Source organism: Mustela nigripes, chromosome 2 (genome assembly GCF_022355385.1).
Source record: "Mustela nigripes isolate SB6536 chromosome 2, MUSNIG.SB6536, whole genome shotgun sequence".
In the NCBI taxonomy this organism is placed as follows: domain Eukaryota; kingdom Metazoa; phylum Chordata; class Mammalia; order Carnivora; family Mustelidae; genus Mustela; species Mustela nigripes.
This window is the reverse complement of record NC_081558.1, coordinates 95,820,466-95,846,560: the sequence shown is the minus strand read 5'-3', so window position 1 is coordinate 95,846,560 and position 26,095 is coordinate 95,820,466. Positions and strand designations below refer to the sequence as shown.

Genomic DNA, 26,095 nt, shown 5'->3' with positions numbered 1-26,095 from the left:
AAAAATATTTGCCTTTAAGGGCATTGTTTTTAAACCAGAATCAATTCCTATTTATTTTTAATATAGAAAAAAAGTATTCTGGTAACATGCAAATAATTTCTTCAAAGAAATTATGTACAACTATTAGTTTATTTTAAAGGGAATGTCTTTGTATCAAAAGATGAAAGTGGGGGTGCCTGGGTGGCTCAGTCAGTTAAGCATCTGACTCTTGATTTAAGCTGAGGTCATGTTTTCATGGGTTGTGGGATCAAGCCCCACCTAGTGGGGAGTCTCCTTGGGGAGATTCTCTTTCCCTGTTTCTCCCTTCACTTGTGCACACACTCTCTCAAATAAATCTTTAGAAAAGTGAAAGCGGGTATCTATCCTTAGTAAATACATAGTTCTTACAAAGAAATAAAATCCAAACAATCCAGTGAACATTAGTAGTAGTATACCAAAGGAGAAATATAAGTGACCAATAAACTTGGGAAAAGATGCTCAGTGTCACTGATAATCAGTGAAAATACAAATAAAAACATGGTCAATACCACAAAGTTATAAGCACCATGATGGCAGCTACTATGGCTGCTTGAACATCACAGAAATTCCACCAGCCATCACCAGGTTGTAGTCAGTGCTCAGTAAAAATCTGTTATAGCAGCAAATAGCTTTAGCCTGTGCTATTGGCAAAATTAAAGGACTGACAAAATCTAGTGGTGGCAGGATAGAGAGGGAAATAGACATTGTCATCTATTGGTAATGATAGGATAAATGAAACATTTTTGGAGGGCAAGTTGGTGTTCTGTGGCAAAAAATTTAGTCTGTACACATACCCATAATGAGGAGAAAAATCAATTGAAACTGAAACAGAACTCACACAGATGTTAGAATTAGCAGACGGCATTAAAACAGTTACTATAATTATGCGCCATATGCTCAGAAGTAGAGACCTGGAAAATATAAAAAGAGCTCAAATACTAAGACATGAAAACTACAAGAGGTGATGAAAAATACAATGGAAAGGATTAACAGATTAGATATTGCGGAAGAAAAGGTTAGTGAACTTAAAGATAGCACGGTAGAATTGATCTAAAATGAAACACAGCGGGAAAAATGGAATTCTGAAAAGAAAGAATATAAATGAGATGTTGGGCAACTTAAAAGAATCATGATATACTTGTAATCCTAGAAGGAAAAAACAGAGGAAGAACAGGAAAAGATATCTGAAGAAATACTGACTAAAAAATTTCCAAATTTGATGAAAACAGATTCTATCAAGTAGCTCAAATGCCAGATGTAAGAAATGTGAAGAAAACAACACCAAGGTAATGATACTAAAATTTCTCACAAACCAACAATAAATCTTAGAAGCAGCCACAGAACAAAAATAAATAGGACAGCAGATTTCCCATTATTGAATTCAGCAAAAGGGGATTTAGTGGAACAACATCTTTAAAGTACTGAAAGAAAAAAATTGTCAACCTAGGATTCTATATCCAACAAAAAATATATCTTGAAGAAACAAAGGCAAAAAAAAAAAAGTTTTTTCAACTATATAAAAGCTGAAAGATTTTACCATCAGACTTTCACTACTGAAATGCTAAAATCCTCCAGGCAGAGAGAAATGATACCAAATGTAAATATGGATCTACACAATAGGAATACAAGGCATTGGTAACCACATGGGCAATTATGTAAGTTTTTCTCTTATTACTTAAACTTCTTTAAAAGACGACTGACTGTTCAAACAAAAATAATAGGAATATATTGTGGGGTTTATAACATATGTAGAAGTAAAATATATGACAAGTATATAACACATAAAACACATGACAATGTCATAAACATGGGGAGGGGGAAAATGGAAGACTATTGTAAGATTCTTATACGTGAAGTAGTATAGTATCACCTTAAGGTAGATTGTGCCATAGACAGACAGGTAGATAGATATAAAATAAACCCTAATACAGCCACTTAAAAAAAAGGTATAGCTAAGAAGCCTACAAAGGAGACAAAATAGAATCCGAATATACTCAGTTAATTTAGAAGAAGAAAGGAAAGAAGGAAAGAGGACTGAAGAATAGATGGGGCAAATAGAAAGCAAATAACAAAATGACAGACTTAAATCTAACAATATCAGTAATCACAAAATAAAAGTACAGTTGACCCTTGAACAGCACAGATTTGAACTGTACAGGTCCATTTATACACAGATTTTTTTTATGACTACAGTACAATTCTGTAAATGTATTTTCTCTTCCTTACAGTTTTCTTCATAACATCTTCTTTTCTCTAGCTTGCTTTATTATAAGAACATGGTATATAATACATACAACATATGTATTAAGGAACTTTCTGTATCAGTAAAAACATGATATATAATACATAAAACATATGTGTTATAATACATACAATACATATGTGTTAATGAACTTTTTGTTATCAGTAAGGTTTCTGGTCAGCAGTAGGCTATTAGTTAAGTTGGGGGGAAGTTAAACATTACATGTGGATTTTCAGTTGCATGGGGGGTTGGTGCCCAGAAGTGTCAGTTGTAGTCTAACAACTCCTACTAAAGTGCAGACACCATCAGATTGGATAAAATAAGCAACACCCAACTACAACTATATGATGCCTACAAGAAATACGTTAAAATATAAAGACACAAATACGTTCAAAGTAAAAGAATGGAAAACTACTCCATGCTGACACTAGTTAAAAGAAAGCTGAAATGGCTATAGTAATATCAGAGAAAATAGATTTCAGATGAAAAAGGGATAAAGAGTCCAATTCTTTAAGAAATAATAATCCTGAATCTTTTTTTTACTTAATAACATGGAACTGCAAGAAAAATAGATAAATCTACAATTACAGTCAGATATTTCAATTCTTACTGATAGAATAAGTACACAGAAAATAATTAAGAATGTAGAAGTCTTGAATGACACTATCTAGCAATTTGACCTAGTTGACATTTAAAGAACACTCAACCAAACATCAGCAGAATCCATGTTCCTTTCAAGGACATAGAGAATATTTACCGAGATAGACCGTATTTTGGACCATAAAAGAAATCTCAATAAAGGTAAAAGGATTAAAATCCTACAAAGTGCATCCTAAACCTCAGTAGAATTAAATGACAAATTACTAACAAAAAGACCTCTGGAAGATCCCCAAATATGGGGCGCCTGGGTGGCTCAGTGGGTTAAGCCGCTGCCTTCGGCTCAGGTCATGATCTCAGGGTCCTGGGATCGAGTCCTGCATCGGGCTCTCTGCTCAGCAGGGAGCCTGCTTCCCTCTCTCTCTCTCTCTGCCTGCCTCTCCATCTACTTGTGATTTCTCTCTGTCAAATAAATGAACAAAATCTTTAAAAAAAAAAAAAAGATCCCCAAATATGAAAATGAAGTAACACGGGTCTAAAAACCCATGGGTTATAAAAGAAAGACAAATGGAAACCAAAGAATATTTTGAGCTAAATGGAAATGAAAACAATATATCAAAAATTTTGGGATGTCACTAAAGCAGTACTTAGGGGAATTTTATAGTACTAAATACCATATTGGGTAAGGAGGGAAAGAAGGGAAGAGAAAGCAAAAGGGAAGGAAAAAGAGAAGGAAAAAGGAAAGGGAAAAGATGGATGGATAAATAGCTCTCACATCAGTGAGTTCAGCTCCTGTCTTAAGAAATTAGGGATAGGGAGGGAGGAGTCAAGATGGCAGAGAAGTAGCAGGCTGAGACTACTTCAGCTAGCAAGAGATCAGCTAGATAGCTTACCTAAAGATTGCAAACACCTGCAAATCCATCAGCAGATCTAAGAGAAGAAGAACAGCAATTCTGGAAACAGAAAATCAATCACTTTCTGAAAGGTAGGACTGGCGGAGAAGTGAATCCAAAGCGACGGGAAGATAGACCCCGGGGGGAAGGGCCGGCTCCCTGGAAGCGGCGGAGCAACGGAGCACAAAATCGGGACTTTTAAAAGTCTGTTCCGCTGAGGGACATCGCTCCAGAGGCTAAACCGGGGCGAAGCCCACGCGGGGTCAGCGTGGCGTCAGGTCCCGCAGGGTCACAGAAGGATCGGGGGTGCCTGAGTGTCGCAGAGCTTGCCGGTATTGGAACGGGAAAGCCGGCTACAGAGACAGAGCCGACAGTAAGCTCGGGGGTTACCTTGAACCAACCACAGGCTCAGTGGGCTCGGAGCGTGGCCGGAGGTCAGGCAGACGGGAGTAACTGGGCGCCGTTATCTGAGGGCACACTGAGGAGTGGGGCCCTGGGCTCTCGGCTCCTCTGGGCCGGAGACCAGAGGCCGCCATTTGTATTCCCATCCTCCGGAACTCCACGGAAGGCGCTCAGGGAACAAAAGCTCCTGAAAGCAAACCCCAGCGGATTACTCAGCCCGGCCCCTGGTAAGGGCGGTGCAATTCCGCCTGGGGCAAAGACACTTGAGAATCACTACACCAGGCCCCTCCCGCAGAAGATCAACAAGAAATCCAGCCAGGACCAAGTTCACCTACCAAGGAGTGCGGTTTCAATACCAAGGAGAGCAGGAGAATTCCAGAGTAGGAGAAAGCAAAGCACGGAACTCATGGCTTTCTCCCTCTGATTTTTTTTAGTCTTGCAGTTAATTTTTTTCTTTTTCATTTTTTTTCTCTTCTTCTGCTAAATTTTTTTTTAACTTTTACCCTTTTCTTTCTTAATGTTTTTAACTAGTTTATCTAATATATATATTTTTTCCTTTTTATATTTTTCTTTATTCATTTTCTTTTTTTTTAATTCTTTTCTTTTCTTTTTTTTTTCTTCTTTCTTTCTTTTTGAACCTCTTTTTATACCCTTTCTCCCCCCTCACGATTTGGGACCTCTTCTGATTTGGTTAAAGCATATTTTCCTAGTGTTGTTGCCACCCTGTTAGTATTTTATTTGCTCCTTCATATACTCTTATCTGGACAAAATGACGAGGCGGAAAAATTCACCACAAAAAAAAGAACAAGAGGCAATACCGAAGGCTAGGGATCTAATTAATACAGACATTGATAATATGTCAGATCTAGAGTTCAGAATGACAATTCTCAAGGTTCTAGCCGGGCTCGAAAAAGGCATGGAAGATATTAGAGAAACCCTCTTGGGAGACATAAAAGTCCTTTCGGGAGAAATAAAAGAACTAAAATCTAACCAAGTTGAAATCAAAACAGCTATTAATGAGGTGCAATCAAAATGGAGGCACTCACTGCTAGCATAAATGAGGCAGAAGAAAGAATTAGTGATATAGAAGACCAAATGACAGAGAATAAAGAAGCTGAGCAAAAGAGAGACAAGCAACTACTGGACCACGAGGGGAGAATTCGAGAGATAAGTGACACCATAGGACAAAACAACATTAGAATAATTGGGATTCCAGAAGAAGAAGAAAGAGAGAGGGGAGCAGAAGGTATATTGGAGAGAATTATTGAGGAGAATTTCCCCAATATGGCAAAGGGAACGGGCATCAAAATTCAGGAGGTTCAGAGAACGCCCCTCAAAATTAATAAGAATAGGCCCACACTCCATCACCTAATAGTAAAATTTTCAAGTCTGAGTGACAAAGAGAAAATCCTAAAAGCAGCCCAGGAAAAGAAGTCTGTAACATACAATGGTAAAAATATTAGATTGGCAACTGACTTATCCACAGAGACCTGGCAGGCCAGAAAGAGCTGGCATATTTTCAAAGCACTAAACGAGAAAAACATGCAGGCAAGAATACTATATCCAGCTAGGCTATCATTGAAAATAGAAGGAGAGATTAAAAGCTTCCAGGACAAACAAAAACTGAAAGAATTTGAAAACACCAAACCAGCTCTACAGGAAATATTGAAAGGGGTCCTCTAAGCAAAGAGAGAGCCTACAAGTGGTAGATCAGTAAGGAACAGAGACAATATATAGTAACAGTCACCTTATAGGCAATACAATGGCACTAAATTCATATCTCTCAATAGTTACCCTGAATGTTAATGGGCTAAATGCCCCAGTCAAAAGACACAGGGTATCAGAATGGATAAAAAAACAAAGCCCATCTATATGTTGCCTCCAAGAAACTCATTTTAAGCCCGAAGACATCTCCAGATTTAAAGTGAGGGGGTGGAAAACAATTTACCATGCTAATGGACATCAGAAGAAAGCAGGAGTGGCAATCCTTCTATCAGATCAATTAGATTTTAAGCCAAAGACTATAATAAGAGATGAGGAAGGACATTATATCATACTCAAAGTGTCTGTCCAACAAATATATCTAACAATTTTAAATATCTATGCCCCCAACATGGGAGCAGCCAACTATATAAACCAATTAATAACAAAATCAAAGAAACACATCAACAATAATACAATAATAGTAGGGGACTTTAACACTCTCCCCACTGAAATGGACAGATCATCCAAGCAAAAGATCAGCAAGGAAATAAAGGCCTTAAACGACACACTGGACCAGATGGACATCACAGATATATTCAGAACATTTCATCCCAAAGCAACAGAATACACATTCTTCTCTAGTGCACATGGAACATTCTCCAGAATAGATCACATCCTCGGTCCTAAATCAGGACTCAACCGGTTTCAAAAGATTGGGATCATTCCCTGCATATTTTCAGACCACAATGCTCTGAAGCTAGAACTCATCTACAAGAGGAAGTTTGGAAAGAACCCAAATAAATGGAGACTAAACAGCTTCCTTCTAAAGAATGAATGGGTCAACCGGGACATTAAAGAAGAATTGAAAAAAATCATGGAAACAAATGATAATGAAAATACAACGGTTCAAAATCTGTGGGACACAACAAAGGCAGTCCTGAGAGGAAAATATATAGCAGTACAAGCCTTTCTCAAGAAACAAGAAAGGTCTCAGGTACACAAACTAACCCTACACCTAAAGGAGCTGGAGAAAGAACAAGAAAGAAACCCTAAGCCCAGCAGGAGAAGAGAAATCATAAAGATCAGAGCAGAAATCAATGAAATAGAAACAAACAAACAAAAAAAAAAAAAAACAATAGAGCAAATTAACGAAACTAGGAGCTGGTTCTTTGAAAGAATTAATAAAATTGATAAGCCCCTGGCCAGACTTATCAAAAAGAAAAGAGAAAGGACCCAAATAAATAAATCATGAATGAAAGAGGAGAGATCACAACTAACACCAAAGAAATACAAACTATTATAAGAACATACTATGAGCAACTCTACGCCAACAAATTTGGCAATCTGGAAGAAATGGATGCATTCCTAGAGACATATAAACTACCACAACTGAACCAGGAAGAAATAGAAAGCCTGAACCGACCCATCACCAGTAAGGAGATTGAAACAGTCATTAAAAATCTCCAAACAAACAAAAGCCCAGGGCCAGATGGCTTCCCAGGGAAATTCTACCAAACATTTAAAGAACTAATTCCTATTCTCCTGAAACTGTTCCAAAAAACAGAAATGTAAGGAAAACTTCCAAACTCATTTTATGAGGCCAGCATCACCTTGATCCCAAAACCAGACAAGGATCCCATCAAAAAAGAGAGCTATAGACCAATAACCTTGATGAACACAGATGCAAAAATCCTCACCAAAATACTAGCCAATAGGATTCAACAGTACATTAAAAGGATTATTCACCACGGCCAAGTGGGATTTATTCCAGGGCTGCAAGGTTGGTTCAACACCCCCAAATCAGTCAGTGTGATACAACACATCAATAAAAGAAAGAACAAGAACCATATGATACTCTCAATAGATGCTGAAAAATCATTTGACAAAGTACAGCCTCCCTTCCTGATCAAAACTCTTCAAAGTGTAGGGATAGAGGGCACATACCTCAAATCATCAAACCCATCTATGAAAAACTCACCGCAAATATCAATGGATATTTTCTCAATGGAGAAAAACTGAAGACTTTTCTGCTAAGGTCAGGAACACGGCAGGGATGTCCATTATCACCACTGCTATTCAACATAGTACTAGAAGTCCTAGCCTCAGCAATCAGACAACAAAAGGAAATTAAAGGCATCCAAATCGGCAAAGAAGAAGTTAAATTATCACTCTTCGCAGATGATATGAGACTATATGTGGAAAACCCAAAAGACTCCACTCCAAAACTGCTAGAACTTACACAGGAATTCAGTAAAGTGTCAGGATATAAAATCAATGCACAGAAATCAGTTGCATTTCTCTTCACCAACAACAAGACAGAAGAAAGAGAAATTAAGGAGTCAATCCCATTTACAATTGCACCCCAAACCATAAGATACCTAGGAATAAACCTAACCAAAGAGGCACAGAATCTATACTCAGAAAACTATAAAGTACTCATGAAAGAAATTGAGGAAAACACCAAGAAATGGAAAAATGTTCCATGCTCTTGGATTGGAAGAATAAATATTGTGAAAATGTCTATGCTACCTAAAGCAATCTACACATTTAATGCAATTCCCATCAAAGTACCATCCATCTTTTTCAAAGAAATGGAACAAATCATTTTTAAAATTTATATGGAACCAGAAAAGACCTCAAATAGCCAAAGGGATATTGAAAAAGAAAGCCAAAGTTGGTGGCATCACAATTCCAGACTACAGGCTCTATTGCAAAGCTGTCATCATCAAGACAGCATGGTACTGGCACAAAAACAGACACATAGATCAATGGAACAGAATAGAGAGCCCAGAAATAGACCTTCAACTCTACAGTCAACTAATCTTCGACAAAGCAGGAAAGAATGTCCAATGGAAAAAAGACAGCCTCTTCAATAAATGGTGCTGGGAAAATTGGACAGCCACATGCAGAAAAATGAAATTGGACCATGTCCTTACACCACACACAAAAATAGACTCAAAATGGATGAAGGACCTCAATGTGCGAAAGGAATCCATCAAAATCCTTGAGGAGAACACAGGCAGCAACCTCTTCGACCTCAGCTGCAGCAACATCTTCCTAGGAACATCGCCAAAGGCAAGGGAAGCAAGGGAAAAAATGAACTATTGGGATTTCATCAAGATCAAAAGCTTTTGCACAGCAAAGGAAACAGTTAACAAAATCAAAAGACAACTGACAGAATGGGAGAAGATATTTGCAAACGACATATCAGATAAAGGACTAGTGTCCAAAATCTATAAAGAACTTAGCAAACTCAACACCCAAAGAACAAATAATCCAATCAAGAAATGGGCAGAGGACATGAACAGACATTTCTGCAAAGAAGACATCCAGATGGCCAACAGACACATGAAAAAGTGCTCCATATCACTCGGCATCAGGGAAATACAAATCAAAACCACAATGAGATATCACCTCACACCAGTCAGAATGGCTAAAATCAACAAGTCAGGAAATGACAGATGCTGGCAAGGATGCGGAGAAAGGGGAACCCTCTTACACTGTTGGTGGGAATGCAAGCTGGTGCAACCACTCTGGAAAACAGCATGGAGGTTCCTCAAAATGTTGAAAATAGAACTGCCCTATGACCCAGCAATTGCACTACTGGGTATTTACCCTAAAGATACAAACGTAGTGATCCAAAGGGGCACGTGCACCTGAATGTTTATAGCAGCAATGTTCACAATAGCCAAACTATGGAAAGAACCTAGATGTCCATCAACAGATGAATGGATCAAGAAGATGTGGTCTATATACACAATGGAATACTATGCAGCCATCAAAAGAAATGAAATCTTGCCATTTGCGACAACATGGATGGAACTAGAGCGTATCATGCTTAGCAAAATAAGTCAAGCAGAGAAAGACAACTATCATATGATCTCCCTGATATGAGGAAGTGTTGATGCAACATGGGGGCTTAAGTGGGTAGGAGAAGAATCAATGAAACAAGATGGGATTGGGAGGGGGCCAAAGCATAAGTGACTCTTAATCTCACAAAACAAACTGAGGGTTGCTGGGGGGAGGGGGGTTGGGAGAAGGGGGGTGGGGTTATGGACATTGGGGAGGGTATGTGCTTTGGTGAGTGCTGTGAAGTGTGTAAACCTGGCGATTCACAGACCTGTACCCCTGGGGATAAAAATATATGTTTATAAAAAATAAAAAATTTAAAAAAAAAGAAATTAGGGATAGGGGGCAAACACAAAGCAAGCATGAAAAAAAGGAAACAAGATGAGAGCAGACATCAGTCTGCTGAAACTTAACATATTAGAAAACAAACATATTAGGAAATTTAATAAACCAATATATGTTTGTTTAAGAATATTAATAAAATTGAAATAATAATAAAATTGAACCTCTAGACAGATTATCAAGGGAAGGAGAAAAAAGCAAAGATGCAAACTACCATCATCAGGAATGAGAGAGGTGATTTAACTATAGATTCTACTGAGAGGAAAAAGATAAGGGAATATTATAAGTAACTTTATGCCTATAAATTTGACAACCTAATTAGAATAGACAAATCTCTTGAAAGACACACTCATTCAAAATTAGATTTTCTTTTAAAGAAGAAGAAGGAGAATCAGCCGCCCATCACAACCCTGTGCAGCAGCTCTTTCTGCCCGTGGGTCCTGTCCCCATGCTTTAATAAACCACCACCATTTTGCCCCAAAGACATCTCATTAATTCCTTCTTGGTCATTGGCTCCAGACCCCCCCCCCCACACTGAACCTCACTTATATTCTAAAACTTCATTATTTGGCACCTGAACATGGGGCTTTGAGTCTTTACATCTGGACTCTGAGCTTTGGTGCAAAATTGGAGTAAGAAGAGCACCCCCTGGACCTAACACCTTTTACTCTAGATTTCCCCACCAGTGTCTCAGGTTGGATCCATTGTTTGCTTATTACTTCTTGGTTTACCTTATGAATTTGCCAGAGCACAACTTGAAGCAACCTCCCTAAGAAAAGAGTGTAAAGGAGGGTGCACTTTGCTTAGATCATGGTTGATATATTCAACTATACATCCCTTCAACCTTCTCTCACCAATATGACTAGGAGGAGGAACACCCAACAGAGGAAAAATCCAGAGACTGTGCCATCTGCCACAGAACTATTGGATATGAACATAAACAGTATGCTGTAAAGGGAATTTAGGGTAACAGTTATCCATGCAATGTCTAGGTTGGAGAAGGCCATTAGTGGCAACATAGAAACTCTAAGGGCAGAAGTGAGGGCTGATTTGGCAGTACTAAGAAGAAGAAAAAGTAACCTGAATAGCTCAATTAAAGAAATTTCATTTGTAGTTTAAAAACCATCCCACAGAGGATTCTAGGAGGATGGCAGACTAGGAAACACCAACAATTTGTCTCCCCACTTAAATAGCAATTGCACTACCAGAATGTATCTGATGTAACTATTTTGGAACTCTGGAGTCTATTGAAGGCTTGAACTTTTAGGGGAGGACTTGGACAGGTAAGTTGTAGGTAACTTCAATGCTCAGCACAGTAATAGTTACCCATCCTCCAACCTCCAAATAGCAGGCAGCTGTGCACATATTCCTGAAGCAGCCTGCACACAGCCTTTGGGAGCCAAGGTTGGCAAAAAGGATCTTGTCCCCCAAATATCAGGAATCTGCTCTGATCTCTTGTTGCACTTCTCCCAGCCCCCAGTAATTGTTGCAAACCTCTCCCCCTCTGGTTGAAGAGATTTCCAGGGGATTTAAGGGGCCAGTGCCTTCTTCCTTTCCCCTCATTTCCCCCCTTTGGCAGCCAGACACTGACAACTGCATGTTCAGAAAAAAAAAAAAAAAAAAAAAAACCATACATACCCAGGGAAAGACTGAGAGATGACACTCAGGTTAAGTTTACACCTCAGGCTGATCCTCATCACAGAGACAGCTTAAAACAATTAAAAAACAATACAATAAGCAGTAACAACAACAACAAATCAAAACCCTGGAGAAGGAGGAGAATCTGATTTCCAGAGTTGCCACAATTAGATTCAAATGTCCAGTTTTCTACAAAACAGTCACAAGACATACAAAGAAACAAAGTATGACCTCCTCAAAGGAAAAAGATAAATCAACAGAAATTGTCAGAGATCTGAGGGTGGATACACAAGACAAAGACTTTAAAGCAGTGGCATTAAAGATGCTCAGAGAACTGAAAGAATGTAGAGAGAGTCAAGAAACCATGTGTGAACAAAATGGAAATACTGACAAAAAGATAGAAAACGTAAAAGGGACCAAAAAGATAAACTGGAACTAAATATGACAATAACTGAAATTTAAAAATTCACTAGAAAGATTCAAAGACAGATTTGAGCAGTCAGAACAAAGAATTAGCAAACTTAAAGATAGGATAATGGAAATTGTCAAGTCTGAGGAAAGGATAGAAACAAGATTGAAGAAAACTGAACAGAGCATAAGAAACCCATGGGACACCATCCAGTACATCAACATAGGCATTGTGGGAATCAAGAAGAAGAGGAATAAAGGAGTTGAAGAAATTCAAGAAGAAATAATGAAGAAATTAAAGAAATAATGGCTGAAAACTTTTCAAATTTGATGAAAGATGTAAATATAAACATCCAAGAAGCTCAGTGAATGCCAAGAAAGAAGAAATCAAAGAGATGCATACTGAGAGACAATCCTGAGAGCAATGAGTGAATCATCACGTACAAGGGATCCTCAATAAGGTTTTCAGAAGATTTCTCATCAGAAACTGTGGAGGCTAGAAGGCAGTGGACTGATATAGTCAGAGGACTAAAAGAAAAAGTCCATCAACCAAGAATTCTGTATCTGGCAAAACTGCCTGTCAAAAATCAGAGGGGAGGGCTAGGTATTGTGGGACAGATCAGATGGGTCATAATGATAACTGAGATAGACACTGACAACCTCTATAAGGAATAGGTTCAGCTCCTAGCAGAGATGAGTATCCTTGCTGATGAATATTACAGTACAGTTGGGCCAAAACCAAAAAGAATTGTCACCTGAATGAAAGGATTATTGCACTGAGCTTTTAGGATTTTATGATACAACACTGAAAATGAGTTCATGCTACAACAGAGATCAGATGCTCAGATGCTAAAATTACCTTTCCAGGTTGTTTTACCACTACTTGTTGTAGTCCTCCATTAAGTAATATAGGAAAGCTAGAAGAAAATGATGCTGACTGGAGTAAGAAGAGCAGCACAGAGATATTTAAAGGCTGAATTAGGAATTCCCATGAAAGTGGTTCCTCCAGAAGAATTAATTATCTAACACAAATTCACAGCAAGGCTCAATCAGGTTGTATCTGGGGGGAACATGAAATTGATTCATTTTGTTTGTGAGGAGGAATGTATTTTTGATTCCAGAGCACCGTGAGTTTAAGAGCTATTAGTTATGTGTCAAAGGAAGAGATAAAAGAACTTCTGGTAAAGGCAACCAGTGGTGAAATTAGGATAACTCCATGGTTTCAAATTATTGTGGAGCTTTTCCACTTTAAATGGTGGGAGATCTCAAAGTTATTTGAATCAGTTTTGTTGACCGTGAGAAATTACATAGAATGTGAATGTGGAGATGAGTGGTTAATAAAATACTGAATAATTTCTCTGCTTAACTTAACATGATTTTTAAAAATTTGGTTCCCTAGTAACTCTTACTTGAAACATTGATACTTTACAACTAGTATTTGTGTGGAAAACACAACCAACTTCTTAATTTTGTATCACACACCCCATATGTGTACATTACTATTTGTAAAAGACATTTATGAGAGGTTGTTGTAAAAAAAGAGAGAGAGAGATTAACTTAATTTAACCTAGGCACATGGTCCTAACAAACTCGAACAAATAAGTGAAGCTTTTCATTTTTGATACATTGTGATAAACTTTGTCAGCACACTGTAGAGCAGTTTGCTCTTTCCCAAATGATTTATAAATCATTAAATTTTTATTATAGTCCAGGAAAAAAGTGAGGGAGAAATTAAGACATACCCAGATAAACAAAAGCTGTGAGGGAGTTTGTTACCACTAGACCTACCTTGCAAGAAATGATCAGGGAGTTTTGTAAGGTAAAATAAAAGGACCACATCTTCCTTATCCATTCGTCCGTTGAGGGCATCTTGGTTCTTTCCACAGTTTGGCGACCGTGGCCATTGCTGCTATAAACATTGGGGTACAGATGGCCCTTCTTTTCACTACATCTGTATTTTTGGGGTAAATACCCAGTAGTGCAATGGCAGGGCCATAGGGGAGTTCTGTTTTTATAAGGAAGATGTGGTCCATATACACTATGGAGTATTATGCCTCCATCAGAAAGGACGAATACCCAACTTCTGTAGCAACATGGATGGGACTGAAAGAGATTATGCTGAGTAAAATAAGTCAGGCAGAGAGAGTCAATTATCATATGGATTCACTTATTTGTGGAGCATAACAAATAGCATGGAGGACATGGGGAGTTAGAGAGGAGAAGGGAGTTGGGGGAAATTGGAAGGGGAGGTGAACCATGAGAGACTATGGACTCTGAAAAACAATCTGAGGGTTTTGAAGGGGCGGGAGGTGGGAGGTCAGGGTACCAGGTGGTGGGTATTATAGAGGGCACAGATTGCATGGAGCATTGGGTGTGGTGCAAAAATAATGAATACTGTTATGCTGAAAATAAAAAATAAATTTTAAAAAAAGGAAACTAGACAGTAATGTGAATCTGTATGGAGAAAGGAAGATCTCAGTAGAGCTAAATACATGGGAAATTATAAAATTTAGTATTATTGTAACAGTGGTTTGTAGTTGTACTTTTTGGTTCCTATACATCTGAAGAGATTGTAAGTTTGAAAAAAAAAATTGTCTAATATAAGCTAGTATTATTGTAACTGGTTTGTAATCCCAAGTCTCATTTTCTACATAATTTAAGAGACTAATGGATTTAAAAGAATTATAAGAAGGAGTGCTTGGGTAGCTCAGTCACTTAAGCATCTGTTTTTGGCTTATGTCATGATCCAAGGGTCCTGGGATCGGGCCTTCAGTTGGGTTCCCTGCTGGGCAGGGAGTCTCTTTCTCTCTCCGCCCCTCCTCTTGCTCATTAAAAAAAAAAAAAAAAAAAAAAAAAAAAGACTTATAAGTTTATGTTTTTGACCGCACAATTTATGAAGATGTTATTTTATGGCATCAACAAATGGATGGGGACAGAGGTTTAAAGGAGCAGAGATTTTGTATGCCATTGAAGGTACACTGGTGTAAGTTCAAATTAAAATGTCTTTGGGTGTTAAATGTAATCTCCATGGTAACTACAAAGAAAATAGCTATAGAATATACACAAAAGGAAATGAGAAGGAATTTCAACTTCCTTCAATTTCCTTCCTTTCAATTTCCTTCAAATGAGAAGGAATTTCTACTACAGAAAGAGCAGCTAAACACAAAAGAAGACAATAAAGAAAGAAATAAGGGAAGGGGGAGCTATAAGGCGTTTAGAAAACAAGTAACACTACCATAGAAATTCCTCCTTGTCAGGAATTACCTTAACTGTAAATGGGTTAAACTCTCCAGTCAAACAGGGATTGGCAGTTGGGAAAAAAACCACACGATCCAACTATATGTTATGACAAGAGACACTTTAGATCCATAGGGAGAAACAGATTGAAAATGAAAGATTGGGAAAAGATACTCCATGCAAATAATAACCAAAAGATAGCAGGGGTGGTATACCAATATCAGATAAAACAGACTTTAAAACAAAAAGAGTTACAAGAGAAAAAGAAGGACTCTATATAATAATAAAGACAACAGTCCAATAGCAAAATGTAACAATTGAAAATATTTATGTACCCAAATATATAAAGCAGCTATTAACAAACTTGAAGGAAGAAACTGATAGTAACACAATAATAGTAGGGGACTTGAACACCCCACTTACATCAATGCATAGATCATTCAAACAGAAAATCAACGATGAGACAGCATCTGTGAATGACACATTGGACCAGATGGATCTAACAGTTATATTTGAAAATAACATCCTAAAACAGTGGACTGAATACACATTGTTTTCAAGCGCACGTGGAATGTTCTCTAGAGTAGATCACATATTAGGCCACAAAACAAGTCTCAACAAATTCACAAAGATTGAAAGCATATATAAATAGAACTCTGTGAAACCAGAAATCAACCATAAGGAAGAATCTGAAAAGACCACAAATACATAGGGGTTGAATAACCTGCTACTAAACAATCAATGGGTCAACCAAGAAATCAAAGAGGAAATCAATAAATACATTAAGACAAATGAAAATGAAAACACAGGGGCACCTGAGTGGCTCGGTCAGTTAAGCGTGTGCCTTTGGCTTGGGTCATGATCCCAGGGTCCTGGGATTGATCCCCACATCAGTACCCCTGATTGGCAGAGAGCCTGCTTCTCTCTCTGCCTGCCGCTCTCCCTGCTTGTGCGCACACGCACTGTCTCTGTCTCTCTCAAATAAATAAATAAAATCTTAAAAAAAGAAAAGAAAAGAAAAAATGAAAACACAGTGGTCCAAAATCTTGGAATGCAGCAAAAGCTGTCTGAAGAAGATTAGAGCAATACAGGCCTACCTCAAGAAGTAAGAAATGTATCAAACAAGAAGCAAGAAAAATATCAAACAACCTAACCTTATACCTACAGCATCTAGAAAAAGAAAAATAAAAGCACCCAAAATCAGTAGAAGAAAGGAAATAATATAGATTAGAATAAAGTAAAACAAAAACTTAAAAACAATACAATAGAACAGATTGAGGAAACCAAGATAAACCTCTAACCAGACTCCAAAAAAACGGGGGTGGGGGACTCCAACAAAATTAGAAATGAAAGAGGAGAAATAACAATACCACAGATAACAAAGGTGCTTGTCTCTTGTAAGAGAATATTATGAAAAATTACATGCCAACAAATTGGACAACCTGGAAGAAATGAATAAATTTCTAGATACATAACCTCCCAAAACTGAATCAGGAAGAAATAGAAAATTTGCACAGACCAATTACTAGCAAAGAAATTGAATCAGTAATCAAAAAACTCCAACAAAGTCCAGGACCAGATGGCTTCACAGGTGAATTCCACCAAACATTTAAAGAAGAGTTAATAGCTATTCTTCTCAAACTGTTCCAAAAAATGGAAGAGGAAGGAAAGCTTCCAGATTCATTCTATGAGGTTGTCATTACCCTTATCCCAAAACCAGATAAAGATACTACCAGAAAAGGAAATTACAGGTCAATATTTCTGATAAGCATAAATGGAAAAATCCTCCACAGGATATTGGCAAGCCAAATTCAACAATGCATTAAAAATCATTCACTGTGCTTAAGTGTGATTTATTCCTGGGATGCAAAACTAGTTCAGCATTCACAAATTACCAGTGTGATACATCACATCAACAAGAGAAAGGATAAAAACCATATTTCATTGGATGCAGAAAAAAAATCACAATATCTATTCATGATAAAAGCCCTCAACAAAGGAGATTTAGAGGGAACATACCTCAGCATAATAAAGGCCATATGTGAAAACCCCACAGTTAACATCATACTCAGTGGTGAAAAACTGAGAGCTTTTCCTCTAGGATCAAGAATAAGTGTACACTGTCACCACTTTTATTCAGCATAGTACTGTAAGTCCTAGCCACAGCAATAAGGCAACAAAAAGAAATAAAAGGCATCCTTATTGGTAAGGAAGAAGTAGAACTTTCACTATTGACAGATGAGATGATACTATATATACAAAACCCTAAGACTCTTCCAAAAAACTACTAGAACTGATCAATGAATTCAGTAAGTTTGAAGGATATAAGATCAATATATAGAAATCTGTTGCATTTCTATGTGCCAATAATGAAGCAGTAGAAAGAGATATTAAGAAAACAATCCTATTTACAGTTGCATCAAATATAATAAAATATCTAGGAATAAACTTAACCAAGGAGGTGAAAGATCTGTACTCTGAAAACTATAAAACATTGATAAAAGAAATTGAAGATGACACAAAAGACACTCCATGCTCAGGGTTGGGAAAACAAATATTGTTAAAATGTCCGTATTACTAAAAGCAATCTGCACATTTAATGCAATCCCTATCAAAATACCAACAGCATTTTTCACAGAACTAGAACAAGCAATCCTAAAATTTGTATGAAACTATAAAAGATCCTGAACAGCTAAGGCAATTTTGAAAAAGAGCAACACTGGAGGTATTCAAACCCCAGATTTCAAGACATACTACAAAGCTGTAGTGATCCAAATAGTATGGTACTGACACAAAAATAGACACAAAGGTCAATGGAACAGTATAGATATGTGCCAAGAAATAGACTCACAATTATATGGTCAGTTAATCTTTGATGGAGGAGGCAAAAATATGCAATGGGAAAAAGTCTTTCCAACAAATGTTGGGAAAACTGGACAGCTACATGCAAAAGAATGAAACGAGACCACTTTCTTACACCATACACAAAAATAAATTCAAATTGGATTAAAAACCTAAATGTGAGACCTGAAACCATAAAAATCCTAGATAAGAGCACAGGCAGTAATTTCTCTGACATTGGCGATAGCAACATTTTTCTACATATATCTCTTATAGCTGGGTACTAGAAGTTATAGCCAGCCCAATTAGGCAAGAAAAAGAAACAAAACACATCCAAATTGAAAAGAGAAAGTAAAATTATCTGTTTGCAAATGATATGATCTCCTATGTAGAAAACCCTAAAAATTACACACAGACATGCACAAAACTATTAATGAATTCAGCAACATAGGATGCAAACTCAACACACAAAATTTAGTCACATCTCTACAGTAACAATGAACAATCTGGAAAGTAAATTAGAAAAGCAGTTCCATTTATAATAGCATCAAAAAGATTAAGATACTTTTGAATTATCTTAACTAAGGAGGTGAAAGATTTGTACCAAATGAAAACTACAAAACAATTGTTGAAAGAAATTTGAATAAATGGAAACACATCCCATGCTTGTGGATTGAGAAAAAGTTATTGTTAAAAATAACTTGGGTTAGGGGCACCTGGGTGGCTCAGTGGGTTAAAGCCTCTGCCTTCGGCTCAGGTCATGATCTCAGGGTCCTAGAATTGAGCCCCAAATCAGGCTCTCTGCTCAGTGGGGAGCCTGCTTCCCTTCCTCTCTCTCTGCCTTTCTCTCTGCCCACTTGCGATCTCTGTCTGTCCAATAAATAAAATCTTCAAAAAAAAAAAAAACTTGGGTTAAAGTTTTTAACTTACTGTTAAAAAGTCAATGCTACGCAAAGAAATCTACAAATTTAGTGCAATTCCTACCACAATCCTACTGGCATGTTTTGAAGAAATAGAAAAAACCATCCTAAAAGTCTTAGGAAATCTCAAGAGACCCAAATAACCAAAATAGCCTGTAAGAACAAAACTGGAAGGCTGATTTCAGACTTAACTATAACGCTACAATAATCAGAACAGTGTGGTCCCAGTATAAAGACAGACATGTTTAAAATAAGGCGTCCAGAAACAAACCCTCACAAATAGGATCAGATGACTTTTTACAATAGTGCCAAGATCATGCAATGGTGAAAGGCCAATCATTTCAACAAATGGTACTGGAAAAACTAGACATCCACATGCAAAAGAATGAAGCTGGACCCTTGCCTAACAGCAGATACAAAAATAACTCAAAATGGATCAAAGACCTAAATACAAGAGAAAGAATAAAACTCTTAGAAGAAAACATAAGATAAAAGCTTCACAGCAAGGATTTGGTAGTGATTTCTTGGATATGACAACAAAGGCACAGATAATCAAAAAAAAAAATAGACCAGTTGGGCTTTGTAAAAATTTTAAAATTGTGCGCATCAAAAGACACTATTGACAGAGTGAAAAGTCAACCCATCAAATGGGAGAAAGTATTTGCAAATTATGTACCTAATAAGAAGCCAAACCAAAAAAAACACAAACAAACAAACAAAAAAAACAACAAAGAAACAACCCCCCCCCCAAAAAAAACCCCAACAACAACAAATGTGAAGAGATGGAACCCTGTTGCATGTTGATGGCAATGCAAAGTGGTACATCCATTGTGGAAAACAGTATGGCACTTCCTCACGGAGTTAAACTAGAATTTCTATATGATCCAGCAATTCCATTTTTGGCTATATGCCCAAAATAATTGAAAGTAGGGTCTCAAAGAGACGTTTGTACAACTGTTGTTCATAACAGGATGATTCAGAATAGCTGAACTGTAGAAGCAACCCAAGTGCCCCTTGATGGATGACTAGATAAGCAAAATGTGGTATAGACATACAGTGGACTATTATCTGGCCCTCAAAAGAAAGGGAATTCTGTAATTTGCTATAACATGGATGAATCCTGAGGACATTACATGCTAAGTGAAATAAGCCAGTCAGAAAAAGACAATTACTGTGTCATTACATTTATATGAGATAATTAAGAGTAGTCAGATTCATAGAGATAGAAAGTAGAAGGTGGTTGTTAGGGGCTGGAGGACAGGACAAGGAGGAAGTACTATTTAATGGATACAGAGTTTCAGTTTTATAAGATGAAAAGAGCTACAGAGTTGGATGGTGCTGATGGCTGCACAACATAATGAATGTATTTAATACCACTGAACTGTTAAAAATAGTTGAGATGGCAAATTTTGTTACATATATTTTACCACATTTAAAAAAAAACTGCGCCCCACCATACCTACATAAGTTAATAAATTAATTGGTGAATTGTACCAAACATTTACGGACAAAATAATAACATTTGTATACAGTGTATTCCAGAAAATCAGAGGAGAGACTGTTTCACTTATGGACAAAATAATAACATTTGTATACAGTGTATTCCAGAAAATCAGAGGAGAGACTGTTTCACAACTCCCATCTGTGAGGCTAGCACTACCCGGATATCAAAACCAAGCAAACACATTATATGAAAAGGAAGCTATGTGCTAGTATTCCTCATGAACATAGATCAAAACCCTAAACAAAATATTTCCAAAAAATCTAACAATACATATACAGGATAATATATCAGTACCAACCCCATCTCTTGGTGGTCCCAGAGATGTGCACTTAGTTTAACACCCAAAAATCAGTTAATATAATTCATCACATTAACTAAAAAGGAAAAAAAAAACTATAATTATCTCAGTAAAGAGAATTGTCAAAAGTCAACATCCATCCCTGACATTAGAAGAAAAAAAGAAAATACAAAGCAGCATATTAGGAATGGAAATTCTATTCAACATTGTGCTGGAGGTTGTAGCCAAAGCAGTAAGGCAGGAAAAATAAAAAGGAGAAATTAAAAGAAATGCAGAAGAGAAAGGATAGCCTTTTCAAAAAATGGTGCTGAAATAATTGGATATCCATAATAAGCAAAAAAAGGAGGGGGGCACTTCATTCCATAGCTCACACCTCAAAAACTAACTTAAAATGTATCAAACTTTAATATAAGTCCTAAAATTATAAAATTTCTAGAAGAAAACATAGGAGAAAGTCTTGTGCTCTTAGGTTAAGAATTCTCAGATAAAACACCACAAAAAGCATAATCCAAAATAGAAAAGAAAATGGACAAATTAAACTTCATTGAAACTAAAAGTTTCTGTTCTTAAAAAAACACTACAGGAATGAAAAGATAAGCCATGGACTGGGAGAAAAGATTTGCAAACCCTGTACCTGATAAAAGGATTGTGTCCACAATATATAAAGACCTTTTAATTCAGTAATTTAAAAAACACAATTTTTAAAAAAGAGGGCAAAATATTCAAACAGACTCTTCACCAAAGAAGATATAGGGATGGCAAATCAGCACATGGAGAGATGCTCAGTTAAATAAAAGAAGTGTAGATTAAGATCACAGTGAGCATGGCACCCACATTAGAATGACTGGACTTGAAAAGACCAACCTAGAACTATGGTCAAAGACATGGAGCAATTGAAAGTCTCAGATACTACTGGTAGGAACATGACTATGCAACAGCTTGTGAAAAACAGCTTGACAATTTCTTACAAGTTAAATGTTTACCTATCATATGATTCAGCTATTCCATTCCTAGATATTTACCCAAAAGAAATTAAAGCATACACTCATGCACAAAAGTTCAGAGCAGCTTTAATTATGATAGCCCCAAACTACAGACAATCCAGGCTTCTGTCAATGTGTGAATAAAGAGATGGTGGTTTGGGGGGAGAAGGTGGCGGGGGAGTAAGAGGAGGTGCCTTTTCAGCCGGTACCCCAAAGTGAGCTGATTACCTACCAAAGAACTCCGATCACCCATGAAATCAGCCTGAGATCAGAATTATACGTGTCTGGATCTCTACAGGGGCAGAAGACGCCAGTGGGCAGGTAAAGCAGAGTGGGAACCGCGGACTGATATAGGAAGATAAACAAAAGGGGGAAGGAGCCACCAGAGGCGACTGGTTGGAGAGTAATACCCCAATACGAGCGAGAGTGCCCTGCGTCTGGGGACCAGCATTAACTTGGAGACTGGTTGAAAGCACTTCAAAAGAGCAAAGGATTGCGGGGGGGGGGGCGGATTGTGGGAATCGGGGCGGCTAGGGACAGGGGCTTAAGTCCCCAGTCCCAGGACAGCCTCCCCGGCGCTGAGGCAGAGAGTGTGCAGCGGAGAAACCAGCTCTTGGTCCCTAAGCCACCAGCACGCCCGAGAATGCGTGGGCTCTAGCTCCTGTGAGGGAATGGGAGCCACGCCAGTCGGCAGAACGCGCGAGCCCTACCACAAAGCTTGAGATACGCGCACACATCCCTCATGCTCCCCTGAGTTACAAAGGCCGGCCGGCGCTCTTTGACCCTCACCATTGTTTCAAAGCCTAAGCCCCGCGCCCTAAACTCTCCCTTGACAGAGGTGCGCCAAAGCCCAGCCTGGTGCTTACAGACCAGCACCCCGTTCTCAGTGCCTGAAATGTGCGCGCAACCCATAGCCGCCTCTGAAAGAGGTGCGCGCAAGCCGGGCTCTCCCAGTCCGGGCCAGTGGCAAAATCTCAGTGTGCGATCGCTGCTTGGAACCTCTCTGGCAGTCGGGAGCTCCCAGACAGCTGCCACTGCCTTGGCTTTGGGTACAGCAAAAGATCCTGCGCCCCCAGGGTCTGCAACTTGGAACCTGCTCTGCCAGCGGCCAAGGGGGAACTTATTTAGGCTCTGCACCCAGACTGAGGCTTCTCTCTGAGAGGGAGATCAGGGTGCGGTTTGTTTTCCTCTAAAACTACAAAAACTATCAAAGGCGGTCAAAGTGAGAGGGAAAAAAAAAAAAAAGTGAACAAGCATAAATACTGCCAGAGAACAAAAGCCTGAAAAAAACCAGTTTCCTCAGAGCCCACCCCCTTGAGGGGAGCGGGAGCGGGAGGACTTAACTCAGGAAACATTGACTGACAACCCACGTGGCAGGCCTCTCCCCCAGAAAACAAACCAAGAAAGAAAGGAAAAAAAAAGAGAGAAAAAAAAAAAAAGGACTACAAGAGAACAACCACTACTTCATAGGAAAACTTGTATTGTTCACTCATTTCCACTATTCTGGTTCATTTTTTTTTTACACATAGGTAATTTTTTTAACCTATTTACCATCACAGTGATCTGTACAGTACATCAAATTCCATAATACCTTTCTAACCTGAACTTTTTGATACATAACACCTATGTTTTTCTTTTGCATTTTTATTTTTTGAATTCCTTTTTTTAAATTTTAGTTTAGTTTAGTCTAGTTTATTCCTTTTTATTTTTATCCTCTAATATTCATATAGAGTTAAACTTCAAAGTAATCCCCTTTCCCCAATCAATACTACCCCTATAGGTAAACCAATTTTTAATCCCCTTTATCTTAGGAAAGCTGAGTCCTTTAACAAAGATATCAAGATACATCCAGGAAGAATCAAAACAACCTTCCTCGCACACACTGAGAATTTATAAGAACTCTCCCATCTTCTTCCGCCAGTGTTTCTATGTTTTTTGTGTTTGTCCTGATAGCATATAAATTTTACACTTGTGGGTCTTTTTGACGAGGTTCTTTCTTTATTTGTTTATATATATTTTTTTCTCTTGTCATATACTTGTAAAGAGATGGTGGTTTATCCACACAGTGGAATAGTACTCAACAACAAAAAAGAATGAACCCAAACCACAGATGAATCTCACAATAATTATGCTGAGTGAAAGAAGCCAGACCTAAAAAGAGTACATACATTATGTATTCTGTTTATAAAATTCTGGAAATTACAAGCTAATCTATGGTAACAGCAAACAGATTAGTATTTGGGGTTAGGGGATTGCCATGGGGTGGGAGGGAAGGATTACAAAATGACACAAGGAAACATTGGGTGACTGATGCTATGTTCGTTATCTTGATTGTGGTGTTGGTTTCATGGCTGCATACATGTCAAACCTTACTAAATTATACCATTGAAATATGTTTGGTTTATTGTATGTTAATTATACCTCAATTACCAAACAAAGAAAAAATTCCACAAGGTTACTTCAGTTATATATAAAACATGATAAATTCTGTAGGATATAACCTATTTCTTTAACAAATAAATAGAAAGAAAGAAGAATTGAAAACTATAATTCAAGAGATTTAAGACACACATAAAACAATAGCCTGGATGGACCCTATTTGAATCCTGATTCAAATCAACTATAAAATGATATTCATGCAAGAGTTAGGAAAATCTGAAGACCAACTGACTGAATAGTAGATGTATTGAAGAAATTACTAGTTCAACAGTAATGGCTGTTGTGTTAAAATTAAAAGCGTCCTTATCTCTTAGAAAGAAAGTATATACTCTTGGTCTAGCAATTCCACTTCACAAAATTTATCCTAAAGAAAGTATGTGGGGGGAACAAAGAACATTTCTATTTGGGAGAAGAAGAAATTTATTTCCCTATAAATCTTAATACACTGTGTGGAATAATGTTCTTTTCAGGATATATACCCTGGACTTGATATAAACATCTGCTTGACTCTTAGCCACTAAGTGCTTTGTCCTGCCAACCCTGACTCATCAGAAATGCCCAGGCCTCATGACATTGTCTTTGCTGTGAGCTTTATCAGGATAGAGTATGTGGTATGCATTGTAGAGTGTGCACTTCACAGATGGCTAACCACACCTGAACTTTTGGGGGGACATATGCATCCCATAATGTAGTTGCAGATGCTCATTTTGCTGCATGGGAAGGCTCTGGGATGGCCCTGCAAGGTGTCAGATTGTTCCTGATCTCCAAAGATCATGGTAACCACAGAATGCATGGATAATCAATCATGATATATCATATATTTATAGTACGTATGATTCCCATCATTTGGGGTATTAGTAGTTGGAAGGCCCTTGGTCATGAATGACTCATGCACTTTCTTGCCTTTATTCTCAATCATTCTTCTATGCAAAGTACTTGGTCATTTTTGGAAGTCCAGAACAGATTCCCCTGCTTGTGTCTTGGAATGTTAGATATTGGGTTGACACCTTTCAACATCCTACAGGTATTTATTTACTGCATCTTCCCCTGGCCAAGCACTGTTGCTGGGAATACAGTTGATTAAATTGTATCCCCTGCCCAACAGGAAGGCATGAGTACCATAGGTCACCTGAAGAATTCTACCTCTGTGGGATTTGACTGTCTGCCTCCCTTGGACAGTGAGAGATGCATGGTTGCAGACGACTGTAGTACTGGGTACAAAGGAGGGACATTTCCCACCTAACAGGTGGGGGAAGCTTCTTGAGGAGGTGACACCCAAGGCTTGAGGAATGTGAGAGATTTAGCCAGGCACGATGGATAGAGAAAGCAGCATGGGTAAACAGAGGTGGAAGAGCATGATGTTCCAGCATATGGGAGAGAGATGAGGCTGAAAGAGTCGGGAGGACCAGGTCATGGAGAAGCGAACTTTACTGCCACCATGAGAGCTATGTGGTGTGGATTTCCTTTCTCCATTTGGTCAGGCATCATCTCCTCCCCATACCCCAGTCACCAGCAGCAGCCTCAAAGGCCCACAGATCTGTGCACCAAGTCACAACCCAACCCCCCTTCATCTCTCCAGGAACAAATATTTAAGCAGTACCTTTTCTGCCAACCAGGATCAGCTCACAATTAAAGCTGGATGAAAATCTGGCCCCACTGCTGATTTTGTTTTTTCAGGAAGAAAAGTGAATCTTCCTTCTGTTAGTGTATTTTCCCTAAGACATCTCACAATTGTAATTTGATCCTGCATGCATATAAATTGAATTAAACCAGCTAAAGC

At 38.1% G+C, this 26,095-nt stretch overlaps 1 protein-coding gene, 1 long non-coding RNA gene and 1 pseudogene across 7 annotated transcripts in view; 2 read left to right on the top strand and 1 right to left on the bottom strand.

Annotated features, from left to right (window-relative positions):
- Positions 1-26,095, top strand: part of NMNAT3 (nicotinamide nucleotide adenylyltransferase 3) — a 125,042-nt gene that overhangs the window by 53,415 nt on the left and 45,532 nt on the right. The window lies entirely within an intron of this gene.
- The window catches only part of LOC132011840 (uncharacterized), a 79,466-nt gene that overhangs the window by 9,012 nt on the left and 44,359 nt on the right, over positions 1-26,095 (bottom strand). The gene's annotated exons all lie outside the window — the stretch shown is intronic.
- On the top strand, positions 9,937-16,557 carry LOC132011839 (isopentenyl-diphosphate Delta-isomerase 1-like; annotated as a pseudogene).